Here is a 22,401-nt window from a genome sequence, read left to right on the forward strand (position 1 = left end):
ACTTAAGGTAGTGATTTGGGTTTTTCTTTGCATTCACAGCACCTTGTGCTTTTTCTAATACTTAGGTGTTTACTGAATAAGCAAAGGCATATCCTGTCCATGTGGAGAAAAACCAGGAAATGCTCCAATTGAAGCCCAGTTCTGAACAATTTCATTGTTGGGACTGATAACTGGATCCTCATGCTAATGTCAGGGCTCAGTCCCTAGTTGAAATTCTGAAGAGTGAGGACCAGAAAATTCTTGCAAAAAATGGGACAGTGAGCAAAGGAAGAAGAAAAGAGGTAACTGCTGTCTCAGTCGGATCAGCTTACTCACCTTGATCAGGGGAAATGGCTGCTGCAACAGAAGAGGGCTAAATGAAAGAAGCCATTTTAAACATTATTTTTGTTGGAATTACAACTATGAGCCATTCGTTCAGTCTCTGCTCGCAAGAACTCAAGATGAAGTTGGTTGTATTCTGGAGCTTCTGTGAAATTAAAATAGTTAATGAGGAGATCATTTTCATTTGTAACTTCCAATTGTCTATGACCATGAGTGACTCTCAAGGGCCCAGACAAAGGAGCAGCTCAGAGTTGCTGGGGAAGAGGGCTCGTGTTCACCAAGGGAAGGCTAGCCAGAAAGCTTTTGAAGGCCTATCAGCCCATCACCTCTGCAGAGAAGCTGTCCTTCCCAGCCTCACGTATGGTGCCTTGTTTGCTGTGAAATGCAGACATGTGTGTGCAGGCGAGGCTCTGTTTTGGAGACATTCCAGGGCAGTAACTGCAGATCACAACCCTCTACCTGAATCCAAGACAGACCAGGACAATGAGGTGAGTGGCTTAGCTGTGAGATGATATCTGTGCTGTGGGTGAGGAATGTTACCATAAGAGAAGTAAAGACTGAGAACTGATTAGGGAAGCAGGGAAGAAGGTGAGGGCATAGAAGAAGTAAGGCCAAGGAATGGGTAGGAAGTTGGTACAAACCCTGGGGCCTCACTAAGCTTCATACAAACTTAGGCTTAAACTTTAGAGGGTAGGAGAGAGTTGCCCATGGTAATGGGATAACAGTTGGAAGAAAAATTTGCAAGGCGTGGAGGCTAGGAGGAGTGCAGCTCAGACAATGGGTAGTTACTCTCTCTACCTCAAAGGTCTCTTTACGGACCTTTTATGATAGAATAAGACTTCCTGTTCTTCCAGTATTCTAGATGGTCTTCAGTTTCCAGAAAGCAAGGCTGATATTTCCTCAGAGTCCAAGTAGGGGAAGTTAGGGCCTCCCTCCCCCATCTGCCCAGACTAAGAGGGAAGAAATCTCAGCATAGAACAGCAAAGCCACAGGCCTTTGTTAATTCTCTCACTTAGGCAGGGAAAGAGAGTCAGGGATAGAGGAGCATGGGGAGCCTAGAAGCTAAAACCTAGAATTCTGTCTAGAGGACGTGGAGAGACTTTTTGGAAGTGCTCCTATGTCACTGGAGGCAAGTGAAAGTGACTGGGGAGTCACTGTCCCAAGAGACTGAGAACAGGGAGTAGAGAGAAGGGAGCAAGTTTAGAAGGTTAAGAAAGGAGCAGTAGTAGGAAGAAGATGTACTTCAATGTGGCTACAGTGTGAAATGCCATGGATGGGAATATAGCAGTATGTATACATGGGTGAGATATTTTCAAAACTAAATAAATATGTAGTATATTATTTTTTATTTATAGTTACCAAGATATGTTTATAGCTTTGTGTATTTATATATGAAAATTTAACTATATGTGACAATAGCAAATGTTAATAGTTATATAACTATAACTATATAAATAGTTATATGTTAACAGAAGGGTATCTGGATGGTTGGGTGAGGAACTGAGCCAGATAAATACTGTTAATTGGTTTTGATATTAAGTGTTATGTTGGATTAAAAAAATAAGAAATAGCTTTACAGTTCATTGTATTGATAGCTATTTAGATTTCTTTCAACTTTTAACCTCTTTCAGTAAGTTATTATCCTCAGAATGTCAATGTTTCTATGATTTATAAAAGTATAAGTATGCAAAGTTGTAAAATTGTGATTTATAATAAGAAATATATATATTTGGCCTTCTTTCCTGTGTTTGGCACAGAGCTCCTGAAACCCTTGGAATTTCCTATGTGGTGAGAGCTGTGAGGTTGTCTTTTGTTGTGTTCGTGAGATCACTTTTGGGCCTCACCTAAGGATGGGAGCTTATGGCCAGGAGAACCCATATTATGATTAGAGGGTTGTAAGTTTCAGTCATACTCTCCCCCTGCCTCTGATATCCAGGGGAGGAGAGATGGGTTGGAGATTGGATCAGTCCCCAATGGCCAGTGATTTAATCAGTCATGCCTATGTAATGAAGCCTCCATAGAAACCCAAGAGGACAGGGTTGGGAAAGCTCTGGATTAGAAACTGTGTGGAGGTGCTGGGAGAGTGAGTGGTACACCTAGAGAGGGCATGGAAGCTCTGCACTCCTTCCTGTATCTCACCCTAAGTATCTCTTTCATAGGGCTGTTCCTGAGTTGTATGCTTTAATAATAAACCAGTAATCTAGTAAGTATGATGTTCCCCTGAATTTTGTGAGCCCCTCTAGCAAATTAAATGAATCCAAAGAGGAACCTCTGGTTTATAGCCAGTAGGTAGAAGTATAGGTAACAACCTGTTGGTGTGTGTGTGGAGGGGGGTGTGTGTGGGGGGGGTGGAGATCGGGGGCAGCAGTCTTGTAGGACTGAATGCTTAACCTGTGGATCTGATGCAATTTTGGGGTAAATAGTGTCAGAATTGAGTTGAATTCTCACTCTGCTAATGTCTGAGAATTGCTTGTTCACCACCCCCACTCCTTCACAGGATAAATTGGGTCCAGCAACCCAAATTAAAAGTATAACTTATTTTTCTCCATTTCTAGGCCTTTTCTTGATTGTGATCTCTAATATTATGTGTTTACCACTATTTTTTTTTCTGAGAGATTTATCTTTATTGCCAAAGGTACTTATTGTTCTATTCAAGGAATCTGTTAATTTATGATTATTTTAATTTGCTTTTTTTTTCCCCCCTGATTTTATCCTCACTGTATTTTTCTTTATTTTACTTTTGGTCATTCTCTTTTTTTTTCCCCTTGTTTCTTGCATTACTTTTCAGTTTATTTATTGAGGAGTGTAAAGTTTTCTCTAAATTTATTGTACATTGTAATGGCACTCTTATTGTATTAAATAAGCTGTTTTGAACTTAGTTTTCTCCAGAAGTTGTTGGGTTAGATTTTGTTTGTTTGTTTGTTTGTTTTTGTTTTTTTAATGGAGCATAGTTGACACACAATGTTACATTAGTTTCAGGTATATAACATAGTGATTCCACAAGTCTATATGTTATGCCATGGTTACCACAAGTAAAGTTTTATTTTTTTTTATTTTTATTTTTATTTATTTTTATTTTTTTTTCATTTTTTTTTTATTGGTGTTCAATTTACTAACATACAGAATAACACCCAGTGCCCGTCACCCATTCACTCCCACCCCCCGCCCTCCTCCCCTTCTACCACCCCTAGTTCGTTTCCCAGAGTTAGCAGTCTTTATGTTCTGTCTCCCTTTCTGATATTTCCCACACATTTCTTCTCCCTTCCCTTATTTTCCCTTTCACTATTATTTATATTCCCCAAATGAATGAGAACATATAATGTTTGTCCTTCTCCGACTGATAAGTACAGGAGACCTTGAACAACACAGATTTGAACTATGCAGGTCCACTTATACACAGACTTTTTTAGAGTACACTATTATAAATGTATTTTCTTTTCCTTATGATTTACTTAATAATTTTTCTTTGGCTTACTTTATTGTAAGTACAGTATATAATACATATACAAAACACGGGTTGACTGTTTATCAGTAAGGCTTCTGGGTAACAGTAGGGTATTAGTAGTTAAATTTGAGGGGAGTCGAAAGTTAAATGTGGAATTTTGACTGTGCAGGCTGTATGTGCATACAACAACCCTAGAGGGTGGCTAGTGCCCTTAATGCTTACATTGTTAAAGGGTCAACTGTAATTTTTTTAAGGCTTGCTATTATTTTATGACCACAATGCATAAAAATTTATTTTTAAAATACAATTACAATCTTGCTTTGGGAAAATATTTTGTGCTAACTATATAATTATAGGTTTATTCAGTAGGTGATGGAAAAAGGTATATTTCTAGAAAAGATTAAATTAGTATAGTCTCTTTATCAAAGCATGATAGAGTTTAGACATATTTGGCCAAAGTTAGTGCCTTGGACGTGGGTAGCAGAAGACTGAGTCAGGTGCCAGGCAGCCAAAATAATAAGAGTTGAAAATCATAGAGTTGAGATAAGGTATAGAAAAAAGATAAGAAATAAGATAAGAAATAATAATAAGAGTTGAAAATTCTGGAAATGTAGTTTAGTCAGAAAAAGAAACTTATTAGGTAAGAAAAAGGACTTATTAAGGAATATTAGGTAGCTCATGGATGATGCAGGCAGGAACATCATCAAATGACTCTGTAGGTTCATTCTGGTAGAGATATCACTGCTCCCTCCACTGAGCAAGGTCAACTCAGATCTTACTCCCAAACAAGGGCACTAGAAGCTATCACTAGAATCTCTATCTCTACTTTCTCTAGAAGATGGATTCTTCTATTAATGATTTTCACCAGTATGATTCAATGTGGCATCTGGTTTTTTTTTTTTTTTTTATGTTATTAGCTTCTGAGTCTTCTTCTTGCTGGTTTACCTTATTGATTGCATTTAGATCACATACTTTCACCCATGGTAGTAGATTGGATTATTGTTTCCATCTATTTTCTTGTAAAGGCAATGTCCAGCCTCATCCATGGCCTTATGACTCATAGTGCCTCCCTATAGGTGGAGGATATGTCCCTATTAAATTAGACTTGGCTATGTGACTGCCTTGAATCATCAGAATGGGAGCTAAGGAAGTGTTTCAGTTCCCTACAGAAGATGTGTGAGATGTGCTTGCACCACTTCTTTATATTTTCCCTCTGCCACAGTAAAAACAGATTAGAAAGAGGAGCTCCTCCTTAAGCTAGTGTCCCAGGTGAGAAGACCTGTGGATAAGAGTCACAGCAGTCTACCTGCAGCTAAGAACATGATGTATAAATGAAAAATGTTTGTGGAAAGCCCCTATGATTTTGGAGTTTTTATTATGGTGGAAAAACTGATCAATTAGCCAGGAACTTGAGTTTATGGCTTCTATCTTGGGGAGATGTAGGATCATAAGGAGGGAAGTTCCTCAAACAAGAAGATCAATCCAAATGCTGAATGGCTGCAGTGAATGACAAATACCCACCACATACACTAACTCTATATTCATAAAATTTAGAAAACACACATAAGCTCTCGGAACGAAGTGTGGCTACCACACTGTACAATAGCGTTTCCCTTGTCGAAAAGAAGTTCAAATGCACATTGCCATCACAGGCCATAGTTCTTAAACAGAAATATAATGTCATCTTTGGAGGGGCAAGGAAGGAAAAACAAGGATTGATGGTTTCAAGTTTTTGAAATTGAAAATTTTCTTTGTTAGTTTGTGCCCATTGTTTGTTGTCTAGAGCCAGACTCAAGAGTGTCTCTAAGAAGTTAGGAGTGATGCTATGATTCCTACACAATGTGAGAAAACAAACAAACACAAAACTTATTTATATAAACAATTTTTTTGAGAATGGTTTATGAAAGACTTGTTTTCTCAATTTGGAAATTTCCAATATCCCATTCTTCCCCTAAGTATTATTATGCGTATTATAAAACCTCTACATTTTCCTTTCCATCTCCTCTTTGTCCCCATACTTTCCAATCATCCCAAATGCAGCATGGAGAGTATACTTTTTCTGAGGATACAACATCTACTTTCTTTCGAGCAGGATGTATAATATTCAACAAAAACAAATTTCAGTCATAGGTTAGGGCTAAACATTTTCCACACTCCTTATTACCTGTTTTTTTTTTCTTTGTGTTTCTCTGTATCTACTGTGGGATTACAAGGACTCCCACTCTTGCCAAAGTGGCTATCACAGCTACTTACTGTGCTGGACTTCCTTATATCTGTGAATCTGTTCTTCTTGTGAGGTTTCCCATTGTTTTTTAATATTCATGTGCTAGAAAAATCATGATCAGCTCATTCTTGAGCCAGATGCTGTTTTATTCCAGAGCTTAAGTCTTCAGGGACCCAGAGTGGCCTATCCTGGTCTAGCTTCGTCTTCCTATATTCTTGCTCCTTCTCGTTGAGCTTTTAAATTTTCTGGGACTTCTATAAATATTGTCACCTTTTCTTGGTTAGTAAGATATGACTCTAACTGACTTTACTATTGCATTTCCTTCTTTCTTTTCCTGTCAGTTCAAGGAGGTACAGCATTTTTAAAAAGCTTCTAACATTAGTTCCATATTTTTTTTACCACTTGTAGAAGCAATACACTTACTGGATCAGAATGTTTTCCAGTGCTCCCTCACTTGCTTTTTCAACTCAACTCCTGAGGCCTCTTTTCCTTCAATTTCTGACATACCCTTAGTTTGTTTATTATTACTTTCTCTTTTTTTTGTTTATTATTACTTCTAAAGTTCATAGGTATCTCTCTGTCTTGTCATGAATACAAACCATAATAATTTTACGTGGTAAGATGAACGTACAACTGCCACTGTTGTTTCTATGCAGGGAAAAAAGAAGGCCATTTTGAAATAATGCTAAGGAAAGGTCAAGATTCAACATTGCACTCAGGAGCATTTTGGGAAGTTGGCAACTTAATTTTGATTTCTGCTTTCTAATTTTGTGTGTCCAAAAATTCAACTAAGAAGATAAAATTTATCAAGAATGTATAATCCTGTCACATAAAAGAGAGCAAAATTTATTAAAGTTTGGAATTAATGTGAATCTGTTGAGAATAAGGTAGAGGGAAAGCTCTCATGAGACCATGTAGGAAGGCCCTCACTTCAAAGCCTCCAGTATTTGGCACCTGTGGAAAGAGCTCTGCCTCATGTCTCTATAGGTCTTAGAGTAGGGGCTGGCCAGCTCATATGCACTATTCCTCATAACCCTTCTAGGAAGAATCCCAATCGACAATTCATTGAAAAGGCAGAACATTATGAGAACCTAAGTCAGCTAAGAAGAGTAATTTGTCAAACCATAATTCATAACCATGAACAGATCAAAGGAACCTAATAATGTTCCTAATAATGTTCTGAAAAATATCAGAGCTTAAAAAAAGAACAAATATGAGAAATCAAATCAAATGGCCCAGTAAAAAACAGGGAACAAGTGAGAGAACCTTCAAAAACAAATGCATAACATTAGTTAGACTGAAAAAATCCTGTTGTCTTATTTTTTTAAATTTTTATTTATTTATGATAGTCACATCAGAGAGAGAGAGAGAGAGAGAGAGAGAGAGAGGCAGAGACACAGGCAGAGGGAGAAGCAGGCAGGCTCCATGCACCGGGAGCCCGACGTGGGATTTGATCCCAGGTCTCCAGGATCGCGCCCTGGGCCAAAGGCAGGTGCTAAACCGCTGCACCACCCAGGGATCCCAATCCTGTTGTCTTAAAACAAGAAGATGACTACAGAAGAAAAGCAATGTGCAAACAATTAGAAACAATAATAACCATAAAGCATAGTGTGCAAATTTTGTGGGCAAAGTTTGGTTGTTTGGAACGAAGAGGGAGAAGAGATAGGAACATTTTCTTGAATCCCTAAAACTCTGAGGTGTAAATTAAAAAAAAAAAAGAGAGAGAGAAACTAAATAGGAACAGAGTAGCCATTGTCTTTTAGCACAGTATTCTGGGAAAATCTCTCAAGTTGATCATGCATATAGTTCTTTTTTTTTCAGCAAATACATAGACTTGAGCAAAAAAAAAAGACAATACACGTGGAGGGCAAATATAGACATTCCAGAAGAAAGAAAAAGAGGGGTTGGAGTAGATGGAATGAAATCAATAATCAAGGAAATAACTAGGAAAAATTTCCATAAAGACTCAAATCTTAAGATACTCTCTCATTCATAAAATGAAAGTTCTATACTTAATTTCAGATAAAATTTCTGAACTCTAAGAAAAGTAGACTATTTGGCATACATCTAGACAGATATACCTACAAAGTAATGCTAAATCAGAGTAAGTAGTGTTTAAGTTCCACAAAAGCATTTATCTTTTCTGTTCACTGATGTATTTCCATCAATTAGATGAGCTCCTGTCACATATAAATAAATATTCATGAATGAATTGGCTGGCATTAAGAAATCAATCTTTACCTGATGTCATGAAAATATTCTTTTATATTACTTTGAAAAGTTGAATTGCTTTGCCTTTTATAATTCCATTTATAATCTATAAAGAATTGATACCCGTGAGTGGTATAACCTGAGGGTTCAAATTTAATTTTTTTCATATGAATATTCAGCAATTCCAGTATCATTTATTAAAAATACCATTTCCTCATTGTTCTGTTGTACTACCATTGTCCTGTAACAACTGGTCCTTGGGGTGCCTGGGTGGCGCTGTTGGTTAAGGGTCTGATTCTTGGTTTTGGCTCAGGTCATCATCTCAGGGTTGTGAGATTGAGCTCTGTGTTGGGCTCTACACTCAGTGCAGAGTCTTCTTGAGATTTTCCCTCTTCTTCTGCCTTTCCTACTTGTGGGGTTGCACATGCTCTCTATCTCTTTCAAATAAATAAATTGTAGAAAACAAAAATGAAAACAGAAAAACCCAACTTGTAAATGAGTAGGTGTGCTTCTGGGCTTTTATTTCTGTTCATTGGCCCAATTGTCTACTCTGCACTAGTATCAAACTTTCATAATTACTATAGCTTTAAAGTAAGTCTTGCTATTTGATATATCAAGTTTTCCCATTTGGTTGCATTCTTCAAGAGAGTTGTGGCTATTTTCAGCCATTTATATTTTGCAATAAATTTGTGGTTAATCTTAACAAATCTTACAAAATGAGCTGTTTAAATATTATTAAGATTGCATTGAATATGTAGAAAAATTTTTGGAGATAATTACTCACATTATTGAATTTTCCTATAAAAGAACATAGTTTTTTTTCTTCCATTTATTCTTCAGTTTCTCTTAAATGCCTTCTGGTTTTCTGTGTAGAAGGTCCTCTGTATCCTTTGCTAGATTTATTCTTAGATACGTGATTTTTCTATACCATTGTACATGTTTTAAAAAATCATGTGTATTTTATAAAGAAATATAGTGTAATTTTATACATTGACTTTGGATTCAGTAACCTTTATATATTATTAATTCAAATTATCAGTGTTCAGCAACCTTTATATACTTTCTTATTAATTTAAATTACTTGTCGATGGATTCTTTGGATTTTTATACATATACAACCACTAATCCATAAATAATGATTAATATTTTTTCCTAAATCTCAGCATATATTTCTTTTTCTTGCCTGATTATTGGTTGTTAATGCAAGAAATCATTTTTATATTCAGGTAAAATCATGCTCTCCTTTCATGGTGAGCATTTGTAGCTTTGTATCAACACATCCATCAGTATCTTTTAAGAAAAATGAATGGCTTTATTCATCTACAAATGGAATTTGGATACCCTTGGAAGTAAGAGTACATTTTCTTAAGGAGAGATTTCCTTGTAGAAGCATCACCTAAAATGTAATGGTTGCTACTGAAAATGGTTAGTATATAGAGGAGAGAAACAAAGGGATTGACCTTCCAGACAAAGCTAGAGTTTGAGCGAATGCTTGATAATGGGTGTAAGAAAAGAGAAGTTGCATTTGAGGAACTGAAAGAATGAGAATGCCAGTGCAGGTCCATATTTATGGACAGTTAGAGTGTTATGAGATGGGACTGGGGAAATATTATTGGTGAGTTCCTATCATTTAGGACCTCCTAAGCCAAGAATTTGAGTACTCCTTGGCCAGAGTTCTCCACTATTGGATGGATCTTTTAACACTGTTTTCATTAAATGATTTTTTCTTTATTTCTTGTGAAAAATATAGAAAAAATACAGGGATATGCTATTATTTTAAAAGTCATACCATGGGGATCCCTGGGTGGCGCAGTGGTTTAGCGCCTGCCTTTGGCCCAGGGCACGATCCTGGAGACCCAGGATCAAATCCCACGTCGGGCTCCCTGCATGGAGCCTGCTTCTCCCTCTGCCTGTGTTTCTGCCCCTCTCTCTCTCTCTGTGACTATCATGAATAAATAAATAAAATCTTTAAAAAAAAAAAGTCATACCATGGCCCACCTTACTAGAAAGATACTATTCTTATTACTGTAACGAGTGAAAAAATGTTTGAAAAGTTCCTGTGAAAAATCTCTATTCTAAAATTGTGCTGGCTTGTTCCTTCATGTTGTTACCAAAAATTAAAGGGGTCTTGCCCATTAAACATGCCTCAGTTGAAGTATAGAGTTGAGAGTTATTAATGAACATCAAGAAGAGGACCACTATTACAAGTGAATGAAGAATGACTAAATATTTTCTTAAACATGTGCATCAGTATCCATCCCCCTACAAAGAAAAGGATGATAAGATCTACTCATAAGTATGAAAATAATCTGATAATGCTAAATGCTCTAAGTGAAACAAAGAGAAAAGAGTAAAGTAGTCTCACCAAGGTTAGGGGTCAATAAAAATCTTCCTAAGAAAGGAAGATCTGAAGGCTAAGAGTTCATCAGAACAGGGAGTGGTGTGAGTATTCTTACCATGGGAAAAAAAAAAAAAAACACATGAAAGCTGAAGGATGAGAAAAAGCATGGACATTGGAGTGATGACATAATTTCAGTGCATCTGGGACTTGGTAGGCAAAAAATGGAGATAGAGTAGTTGGAGATGGAGATGGTGAGGTGCACTGAGATGGCATGGTGGCATTATGAACTTCATCTTTGCATTCTAATCTCAATGGAAAGGCGCTACAGAGTGATTCATGTTTGGAAGATCGTGCTAGCCACAGTGTGGACAGTAATTGGTAGGAAAGATCTTAAGTGGAGTTGGTCAGTGAAAGTTATTCTGATCATCAAGGTGAGAGATTATCATGGCTTGAACTGGACTGAAGGCAAAGGAGATGGAGAAAGATCATCTGTTTCATAAGCTCTCCTGAAAGTAAAATGAGGACTTGGTAAATGATTGTATGTGGCTAGAGAGGGAGGTATGAGTGTGTGTGTGTGTGTGTGTGTGTGTGTGAGAGAGAGAGAGAGAGAGAGAGAGAGAGAAGCAAGGAGAGGGAGGGAGAAAGCAGAGATTATGACTTCTAGGTCTTTGGCTTGGGTAACAGTTATTTTGTGACAGGCAACAGAAAACAGATTGGGAGCATAGACTGGGGATCAGAGATAATGAGCTTAGCTTGATGCATTGAGTTTGTAGTGCCTAGGGAGCATCAAAATAGTGATTTCCAATAGACATTACCGTGTCTGCAGTTCAGAATATTGGTTCTGGTCTGTTTTGGAAATAGAAACTAAGAATAGGCAAGATTCCTCATGGTTACTAAATAGAGGCTGAAGGGTCATAGCCTTGAAGACCCCCACCAGGAATGTGGGGAGAACAGGGAGATTCTCTATTAACTCCGTCACATATACTTGTGTTCAGTCTCTTGTAGCTCCAAAAAACACACTTAAAAACTCCTGAAAGCTATCAGTTCTTCACATATTGCCCATGTCACTTCTCTTCATATGCAAACTTATTCGGAGTAATCTACATCCACTTTCTCCCTTTCTTCCCAACATGCTGACTCACTTGCTGCATTCAAGATTTTCTTCCCACAAGCCTTTCTCTAGGTAGCAAGTAATCTTTTCTTTTCAGTTCCTGTAGTGCTTGATCCCTCAGCAGCCTCCTGTACTGCTGTCTGCTTTTCCTTCCCAATGTATTTTCTCCCTCTGGCTGCTGTAGCACTATCTCAACTGGATTTCCTATTTCTTTGGGTCTTCCAGTTGTTTCAAGTAATAAAAATGAACACATTCACTGGAGAATTGCTAATATCACATTAAATTGAGGCTGAGGTGGTCATATGATGAACAAGTGTTTGGACTTCAATTTGGAGACCTCTGTTTCTGACAGAGCCCCACATCTAAATAACCACTGTACACTGTCCCATTTCTGGTACTACAACAGCCTTGGGATTAACGGCCCAACGAAGAAAGAGCTGACTTGAGAGGGAAGAAGAGCTAAGGGGCAGTATACTGCAATGGAAGGAGTTCAAATTCAAGACCATGGAGTTAGGTCCAGGAAGAGACAGTCTCAGAGCTAAGGCTCCATTAGCCATGAGACTGCAGTTTCCCAACATGACCACAAGGGGACAAGGTAAAAAAAAAAAGGAGGCTGTTATTTTTATTTTTTTAAGAATGTATTTATTTATTCATGAGAGAGAGAGAGGCAGAGATACAGGCGGAGGGAGAAGCAGGCCCCATGCAGGGAGCCTGACGTGGGCCTTGATCCCAGGTCTCCAGGATCACGCCCTGGGCTGAATGCAGGCACTAAACCGCTGAGCCACCCGGGGATCCCAAAAGAGGCTATTATTGAGCATAGTCTGGATCCCCTTGGATAGCACTGTTGGGGAGTGTGAGCATAAGTATCCTTGGCTGTGCATGTCCATGCCTTTCTTCCAGTGCAGGTAATCCCTCTTCTCTCTGCCTCATGGCATTCACCTTTCCTCTAGTCTTCTGAACCTTAGAATAGTGTGGAGGCCAAGAAAAGACCATTCCACCTCAAGTTTAGCATTAGCACAAGTACAGCCATCTTAGGCCCCTGTGAATAAGACCTGAACTTTACAAGAAAAACTGCAGAATGTCCTTGACAGGGAATCCCATATCAGAAAGACAGCAGAGCTCAGAATGCCCTCGGCAGAGAATCCCATATCAGATCTTAAGAAACTCCCCCACCCTTTCCCCCATATTGGAATGGGAAAAATTCCTCCACCCCTTCTGAAAATCCCCTAGACCAGCCCATAAAAAACCCAGCTGTAACCCACTTCGGGGTCCAAGCCCTTGCTCTGCTGTGTGGAGTATACTTGGACCCAGACTCGAGCTTGTAAATAAACCCTCGTATGTTTGCATCGGTGTCGGCTCCTTGGTGGTTTCTCTGATACGTAATCATGGGCACAACAATAGTAGTAACAGAGAACAGCCACTTTGGGTAGGGTCAGGGCTCAGCCTTTCTTGGGCACTTGAGTGGAGTGTGGCTACCAGGGAGCTCAGACTAATTTTTTTTTAATAATAAATTTATTTTTTATTGGTGTTCAATTTGCCAACATACAGAATAACACCCAGTGCTCATCCCGTCAAGTGCCCCCCTCAGTGCCCGTCACCCATTCACCCCCACCCTCCGTCCTCCTCCCCTTTCATCACCCCTAGTTCGTTTCCCAGAGTTAGGAGTCTTCATGTTCTGTCTCCCTTTATGATATTTCCTACCCATTTCTTTTCCCTTCCCTTCTATTCCCTTTCACTAGCTCAGACTAATTTATTCTTCATCATCCCTCACACTCCCTAGGGCCCGGGAGAAGCTATAAACATGTGGGGACCTAGGTCAGAGGCACTATTGTTGAGTGAGCCAGGCTCAGCCCAGGGAGGGGAGGACGGGACGGGAGGGGAGGGGAGGGGAGGGGAGAAGAGGTGTGGCTGGGAGGCTTGCCCCCAGATCCAGCCAGGAATCACTGCAGGAGAAGCCCAGCTTCTGTTCAGCTCACTGGATTGCTTGGAGAGGTCTGTCTGCAGCACACGTCCCAGATTACAGCGGCCTGGATCCCAGACCTTGTTCAGCCATCTACCAAAGTGGAGTTTCTTCAAACATTGTGAGGCCCATTCCAAACTATGTCTTAGAGCCAATAAGGATTCCTCAGTTCCAGCCTCCTACCCTTCACCTAAGAAACAAGGCAAGGGGAATGAATTTATCCAGGGAAATTACACGTGTGGGACAAATACATGTCCGGTGGTGGTAGTGGTGGTGGTGATCGATAATGAAAAAGGAGACCGAGAAACATGTCTAGTTTTGCTGTTGGAAAAGTAAAATCCCAGTGTGGAGTTAAAAGAGCAGAAAAGTCAAGATGAGACTAGCTGCCCTGACCTGGATAACCTGGGTGAATGGGTGGTACCATTTAGAAGGGGTTTTATTTGGGGCAAGATGAGTGTGAGGTCTATAAGCTATCCAAGTAGAAATATGAAGAGGGAACAGATTATAAGGTTGGATCTCAGAACAGAAACCTAGAACAGAGTGGTATGTGAGACAAAGGAATTTGAGCCTGGTGGTTATGTGATCACTGGGGAGAGTAGTGAGTGGCAGAGGGGGGCGATGCCTTGTGGATACCACACAGCACCAGCAACAGCATTGACTGCTTTTCTTTCCATGTCTTAGCTGTATCTCCTTTCCATGTCATACCCCAGCCCTGCACAATCTGGGACTGACTCTCATGTCGCTCTCCAGAGATCCTGATGAAAAATGCTGTTTATTGAGGGCTGGAAAAGATCATTTTTCTTCACCCCCATCTCCCCACCTCCCAGAACACCAGAACTGCTTTTCACAAATCTCCCTGATTAAAAACAAAAATCACCTGGGGAGAGGGGAATTACTGTTTTTTAATTAGGTTCCTGGACCCTCTACCCTGGAAATTCTGATACTGTGGGCATGGAGTCAGACCTTAGGGATAGTGTTTTCAGTAACTGCTTCAGATGATTCTATCAGGGAAATTTGGGAATGTTCCTCAGGCCTAAACACAAACCTGTCTCTTGAAACCTAATGCCAGACCAAACCCCTGCTTTCTGCCCTAAATCAGATTAGAGTGGGTCTTAGCAACCACAGTCAGAGTCTTATACTCTGGTCCCAAACCAACTTTGAACTCACATGCACTAGAAGAGCTGGGGTCAGTGTGAAACGTTCTGGGCAGGTCCACTGTATTGAAGAAGAAGTTAAGAGCAATGCCCTGATCCACAGCTTCAGTTCTGGAAAAGCAGAGCTATTGTCATACACTGAGATTAATGGGACTTCTAGGAAGTGTGTATAAGGAGAATCAGAGCACAGAGAGGCTGAAGTTCAGAATCACAAATACTTAATTTTCTATTTGCTACTGTCATCATGACTCCAGTGCCTTTTCCTTGTAAGTCCTTTCTCTCTTCTGAGCTGTGACTAAATGGTGTTTCTCCTTTTCCCCTTCATAGACCCTGGACTTGGCATGCAGAAGCCTCAGCTCATGGTTCCTGTCATGGCCACTCCAAATGGAACTCTGGTCCACCCAGCATATTTCCTGCTGGTGGGCATTCCTGGCCTGGGGCCTAACATACACTTTTGGCTAGCTTTTCCACTGTGTTTTATGTATGCCTTGGCCACCCTGGGGAACCTGGCCATTGTCCTTATCATCCGTGTGGAAAGGCGCCTGCATGAGCCCATGTACCTCTTCCTGGCCATGCTTTCTACCATTGACCTAGTCCTGTCTTCTGTCACTATGCCCAAGATGGCCAGCCTCTTCCTGACTGGCATCCAGGAGATAGGATTCAATGTTTGTCTGGCTCAGATGTTCCTTATCCATGCTCTGTCAGCCATGGAGTCAGCTGTCCTGCTGGCCATGGCTTTTGACCGCTTTGTGGCCATCTGCCATCCACTGCGGCATGCTTCTGTGCTCACAGGGCCTACTGTGGCCAAGATTGGACTAGCTGCCCTTACCAGGGGATTTGTTTTCTTCTTCCCACTGCCCTTCATCCTGAAGCGGTTGTCATATTGCCAAACACATACTGTCACACACTCCTTCTGTTTGCACCAAGATATTATGAAGTTGTCCTGTACTGATACCATGGTTAATGTAGTATATGGACTCTTCATTATCCTCTCAGTGATGGGTGTGGACTCCCTCTTCATTGGCCTCTCCTACATCCTCATACTGAAGACTGTATTGGATCTGTCTTCTCGGGGCGCAGCACTCAAGGCTTTTAACACATGCGTCTCCCATCTCTGTGCTGTCCTGGTCTTCTATGTGCCCCTCATTGGGCTCTCAGTGGTGCACAGGCTGGGGGGTCCTACCTCCATGCTCCATGTGGTTATGGCTAATATCTATCTCCTGCTACCACCTGTGGTCAATCCTGTTGTCTATGGAGCCAAGACCAAGGAGATCCGTTCACGGGTCCTCCATATCTTCTCACAGGGTGGTAGGTGAACAGAATAACGTCCCCAATGCCTTCAGTCCCTGCCAGAGCTGAGAGGATTAGGATCTTGTTCAATGTCTTAGTGATTGGAGCATCCAACCCACTGGACTGTTTCCAGATATCTAAATAGATCTTGGATTCCTCTTTCCAGGAATGTGTTAATACAGAAGTATGGTTCTGAGAAGGTTTTGGCCAGGCCAAAGAAGCAGGCCCAAGCAAAAATTTCTCATCAGAAGACTCCTACATTGGCAAGAATGGGTCAGTACTGTCATTAGCAGGGGAGGGGGAGTAGCCTGGGCAAGTGTGGCCTTCCTGCTAATATGGTGGTAGAGCCAGGGAAGCAGCAGCTGGCACTGTCAATCAGCTGTGCTCCCAGCAGCAGGCTCTTGTGAAGGAGATGAACTTCACACCTCCATGGCTGCTACAGCATCTGACCTTAGACATTTCAACCACTTAAGACCTGTGGAATGGGGACTTAGGTATTTTCAGGTATTTTCTGCCTTCAGCCCCTGGGTGTATTTAGTTTAATCTTTAATAGTTTACTGATGTATAATGGACATACAACAAAGGGCACACATTTAAAGTGTAGAGTTTGATAAGTTTTGACATGTACATAACCATAAAATCACATCACAATCAAGATATGAACATATTCATCACCCCTAAAAGTTTCCTTATACCCTTTTACAATCTCTCACATCTCTCTCTCCTGGTCACCCCCCACCCCTGCTCCAGTCCCCAGACAACCACTGAAATGCTTTTTGCTACATGAGTTTGCATTTTTTAGAATTTCAAATAAATATAATCATACAATATGTACTCCTTTTCTTGCCTGGCTTATCTTACTCAGCACAATTATTTTGAGATTCATCCATGCTGTAGCATATATAAGTAATTTAATTCTTTTTATTGCTAGATAGCATTCTATTTGTAATTATATCATAATTTGTCTATCTATTCGTCTGTTAATGGACATTTAGGAGGTTTCTGAATTGACTGTTACAAATAAAGCTGCTATGAACATGTAAGTCTTTGTTGGACGTGTGTGTGTGTGTGTGTGTGTGTGTGTTTTCCTGCTGTGTAAATACTTATGAATGACATGACTGGATCATACTGGAGGTATGTGTTTAACTTTTTAACTGCCAAACTGTTTTCCACAGTGGTTGTACCATTTTCCAAAGTGGTTGTACTATTTTACATTTCCACTGATATTATATGAGAGTTACAATTTTTTGGCATCTTAGCTTACATTTGGTTGTAGTCTATATTTTTAATTTTAGCCATTTTAATAGGTCTATAGTAGTATCTCATTGTACTTTCAAAATGTACCTAAGTCACATCTGTTCATGTGCTTATTTGCCTGTAAGTCTTTGCCACTTTTCTATTGTTTTTTGTTATTATTGAGTTTGAATTAAAAAAATATGTTGCATATAACCACTTTATCAGATATATACTTTACATTTCCCACCAGTCTGTGACTTGTCTTTTGCTCCTCTTAATGGTCTTAAAAAAATAAAACATTCTTAATTGATAAAGTCCAGTTTATCAAGTTGTTATTTCATAGCACATGCTGTGTAAAAACTCATCACCACAATCACACACACATAAAAAATCCACGTTTTTTTTCTTCCCCTAGAAGCATTATAGTTTTGGGTTTTACATTTAGCTCTGTGATCTATTTTGTGTTAGTTTTTGTATCTGGCACAAGGTATGGATCAAAGTTAATTTATTTTCATATAGGTATCTAGTTATTTTAATGCTACTGGACTATCCGTGGTCAACTATATTGTTTTTGTGTCTTTGTAGAAAATCAGTTATCTATATATGTGTGGGTTTCATTCTGATTCTTCCTTCAATTTACTGACCTATTTTTCTGTTTTTATGTCAGTAACATTGTCTTGACTACTGTAGCTTTATAAGAAGTCTTGAAATCAGTATTGTCAATCCTTTCACTTTGTTATTCATTTTCAAGGGTGGTTTCAATGTTTGTACTTTCATAGGAATTTTAGTAGCAGTTTTAAAATTTATACAAAATAGTCTTTTGGAATTTTGATTTGAATTGTACTGAATTGATATAGGTTAGTTTAGAAAGAATTAACATCGTTAAGTTTTTCAACTCACAAACAAGGTATATCTCTTCATTTTAGGGTTTCCCTCAATTTCCTTCAGAAATGTTTTTTAGTTTCATTGTACAGGTTTTTCTTTTTTTTTTTTTAAGATTTTATTTATTTATTTATTCATGAAAGACTGAGAGACAGAGAGAGAGAGCGCGCCAGAGACAAAGGCAGAGGGAGAAGCAGGCTCCATGCACCGGGAGCCCGATGTGGGATTCAATCCCGGGTCTCCAGGATCGCGCCCTGGGCCAAAGGCAGGCGCTAAACCGCTGCGCCACCCAGGGATCCCTGTACAGGTTTTTCATGTCTTTTAGTAGACTTACCTGAATTTCATATTTTGATGATATTATAAATGGTATTATGTATTTGAGAAAGAGATGGGGGTGGGGAGAGAGAGAACATAAATGGGGTGGGGGCAGAGGGAGATGGAGAAGCAGGCTCCCCACTGAACAGGGCTCCATTCTGGGATCCTGGGATCATGACCTGAGCTGAAGGCAGACACTTAACCTACTGAACCCCCCATATGCCCCTGATTTCAATTTTTAAAAATATCTTTCATGTCTCTACTTAACTTTTTAATCTATTTAGTGCTATTATGATTATCATCTTAATATCTATCTTATAGCTCTAATAATCTGTTTTAGTTCTGGATTAATCTTTTTTTTTTTTTTTTTTTTTTTTTTTTTTTTTTTTTTTTTTTTTTTTTTTTTTTTTTTTTTTTTTTATTGGTGTTCAATTTACTAACATACAGAATAACACCCAGTGCCCGTCACCCATTCACTCCCACCCCCCGCCCTCCTCCCCTTCTACCACCCCTAGTTCGTTTCCCAGAGTTAGCAGTCTTTATGTTCTGTCTCCCTTTCTGATATTTCCCACACATTTCTTCTCTTAATTATTCTTTTCATTATGGGTAATTCTTTCTTGCTTCTTTGCATATTTGGCAATTTGATCAACTATGAGACCTTACAGATTTTATTTTGATGCTGCATAGTTTTGCATCCCTCTAGATATTCTTCTGCTTTGTTCAGGGAATCAGTCAAGTTACCTCTACATAGTTAGGTCATTTGGGTCTTGCTTTTAAGATTTGTTAGGTGGAACCAGAGCCATGCTCACTCTAAGGTTAATTATTCTCTGCTACTGAGACAAGATCCTTCTGCATTCTCTAAAGCTATGTGAATCTTGAAGTTTTCCAGTCTGGCTAGTGGAAACAGTCACTGTCCTTGGCCCTGTGTGAGCACTGGATAGTGTTACCTTTCATCTTTTCAGGTGGCCCTTTCCCCAGCTTTAGGTAGCTTGTTCACATGCATGTGTTGATTGGTACCTCAGCTGAAGGAGGGCCCTCTACATCTCTGGAGTTCTCTCTCTCTGTAGATCTCTCATCTTTGATACTCTCTTCAAATCTAGCTGGCTTGATCTTCCTGAACTCTTCATCTTCATGTCCTTAACTTAGGGTGTCTTCTGGACTCTACCTGGACTCTCCTTCCCTGTACTGTAACATGGAAGCTTTCTTAGGACAGTAAGCTGGGAATCCACAAACAAAACTATTTGTTTCCCTTATCTCAGGGCTCACTGTACTTTCTTGCCTGATGCCCACTGTCTTGCATACCATTGTTTATGTATATTGTCCCTTTCTTGGTTCTTTCAGGGGAATTTTACTTCTTGCTACTCCATTTTAGCTGTTTGGAAGGATTAGGGAAACAACAGAGATAGCTCAAGGATGATGGCAGTGAGTGTCAGGCTATACTTCTGCAGGTACCTAGAGCTCCTGTCATCACTAGTTTTGACATGGTTTGAGATGGAATGGCCTTATCTGACATGGTCTATTTTTGCATAGTTTGAGTTAGTGTGCTCTGGGTTGTAAATACAAAACTTAAGAGTTGTAAAACTGATAAGTAGACAACAAGGAGAAGCCAACTAAAATTCGCTTGCTTTATTTATAGACTTTTAAAAAGCTTACTCAAATACATAAGGGATTTAGTTTTACATTAAAATTGTTCTCTAGCTCTCTAAAATATTCTCTCACTACTTTTTCTCTTAAAAGAGAAACCAGATGGCATTGGTCTTATATGGTTAGTGTTGGAGGCAGGGGAGGGTTAAGGAAACCACATCCTCCTTCCTCAGCCAGAAGTTCAGAAACCCAAGGCCAGAGAGTAGAAGATAGCATGGTCCCCAGGGATCCATGTTATGAGTTAGCTAGACACAGGGCCCAGAGCCTGGGAGACAAAGATAATGCAGCCCTAGAGCTTTGAGGAAAGGCAAATGGGTCCATTGGGATCCAAACTCAGCAAGGACCCAAGCAGAGGACACCAACAGGAAGAAGGCAGAGGACAGAGAAAGCTCCAGGAAGAAGAGGGGCTGGCACTTAATTATGGGGCCTCACTGAAAGGTTATTCTGTTTTTCCTCTGGCTGATTTTAATGAGCCTGGGAAGAAACTTGGAAAAAAGCCCCTCATAAAGTTCATGGTAACACAAATGAATTTCTTCTAGCCTTTCCTTACTCATCCCCCTGTCTAACTTTACACTGGGAACTGGCCAATATCCAGCTTGGTACAGGGCCCATCTTGGGAGGACTCCAGAGACCCTCTCTACCCACTGCCCCCCCTTCCCCATACCCAGCGTATACTTTCCCAGGACACAGAAGCCAAAAAGAACACCAGATCCACAGTTGGCTATTGAGGAGTACCTGCTAATAGACCCTCTGGGCAGTACCTCCACTCCCCCAGAAGGGAGAAGAAGAAGAAGGGAGGAGGTAAGACAGGGAATAAATAATGTTGATCAGGCTGGCCCAAAGGAGGGGGTGGGGACAGAGAGTGCTGTACTTCAGCGCAGTCTGCCAAACCTCTTTGGGAAGAGGACTGGAGAAAAAGACACATTCCTTCTAGGCCATTGAGGTGAGTGCAGGAGACCAGGGGGTATGCATAGGTGTGTGGATTTTTTGCAGCTAAGGGATTTCCCGGTAGACCTGCCCAGTGAAGGAAAAACCAGGCTGTGATGAACTAGAAGTATAGGAATGGAGCCAGGGAGCATGAAGAGGCTCCTGACTCAAAGGACAGTGTTAGCAGTTTCTATGTGGAATGAAGGGAAGCATGGACAGTGGTAGAAGCTGCCTATGGGTAGTTTTTAAGCAGCTTTTTAACTATCAGTTTCCTGGAGTGCTCATGTAGGTCTTACAGGAGTTGGCCTAAATGATTAAGGTAAATGGCGACAGAGAACAGACTGGGTTGGGATTGGGTTAGAGTTAGATTAGGGTTTGTGTGTTAACAGGACCAGTTCCAGGTTGTTAGTGTGGTGGAAGCTCAGTTTGTGATTGGGGGATCGTGCTCATTCTGTAACCTATATCAGGCATCAGACTATGGCTGATATTGGAATTTAACAATCCTCTGGGGCTGTGGTCCTGACTCAGTCTGTGCCTAGGATCAGGGTCCAGTTTTCATCCCATATAAAAAGTGGATTCCCACCTACACTATGACTTCCACTGTTGTGCATTCCATTCCCAGCCCCACTGAACTACTTGCAGCTTTCCAAACAAGGTATGTTCTCTCTGGGTCTTCAAATTTGCCAGTGTACACTTTTAACAACAAATAACATCCAGTCTGTTGCTTTACTTCCCCCCACATCACTCAGAATTAAATCAAAGCCCTTCACCATGTCCTATAAGCTATTACATGATCTGGCCTTTGTCCTCCTTTCTGACCTCATCTTCTAAACCTCTCCTGTGCTCTTGATACTCTGGCTATATTGACATTCTTTCTGTTCTGTTAATCCCCAGAACAGAAAACCTCTTCCTTTCGTTGTCTCCTTTGATCTTTCCCTAGATCTCAGAATGGCTGGCATGTTTTTATCATACAGTTGTCAGCTCCTATGTCACCTCCTCAGATAGGCTGTCACTGATTCCTTCTCAAATATGGGTGCCCTCCTTGTCCTTTTCTGACCTCTCACTCCACTTTATCTTCAGTGCACTTATCTTTACCTGATATGCTCTTGCTTATTTATTTGTTTACTTTTTGTTATTTCCCTCCTAGTACATGAGCTCTATGAAAACAGTGATCTTTTCTGTTTCATCCTCTGTTTTAACTCCAATTTTGGGTACTGGTAGGTACTCAATATGTTTTTATAGTCTAACTGAGTGCTGCTGTTCCTGTACTCCCAATCATGCATGGTTAACTGTGATTGGCTCCACAAGTCTTGGTTCAGAGGTCACCTCCTCAGAGAAGC

General features: G+C 40.2%; 1 long non-coding RNA gene and 1 pseudogene across 2 annotated transcripts in view; both read left to right on the forward strand.

Moving 5' to 3' along the window:
- LOC111091538 overlaps nucleotides 1–22,401 on the forward strand; it is a 91,840-nt gene that overhangs the window by 964 nt on the left and 68,475 nt on the right. The window contains exons 2-3 of one of the 2 annotated variants that reach the window (XR_005375694.1): nucleotides 66–809; nucleotides 2,481–2,586. This is a non-coding gene — a long non-coding RNA (uncharacterized LOC111091538). Of the gene's footprint in view, nucleotides 1–65; nucleotides 810–2,480; nucleotides 2,587–22,401 lie in introns of those variants that run through there. The other variant, XR_005375693.1, reaches the window with a different exon arrangement.
- On the forward strand, nucleotides 15,139–15,820 carry cOR51D2P (cOR51D2P olfactory receptor family 51 subfamily D pseudogene; annotated as a pseudogene).

The sequence above is a fragment of the Canis lupus genome, chromosome 21 (assembly GCF_011100685.1).
Source record: "Canis lupus familiaris isolate Mischka breed German Shepherd chromosome 21, alternate assembly UU_Cfam_GSD_1.0, whole genome shotgun sequence".
Taxonomy (NCBI): Eukaryota; Metazoa; Chordata; class Mammalia; order Carnivora; family Canidae; genus Canis; species Canis lupus.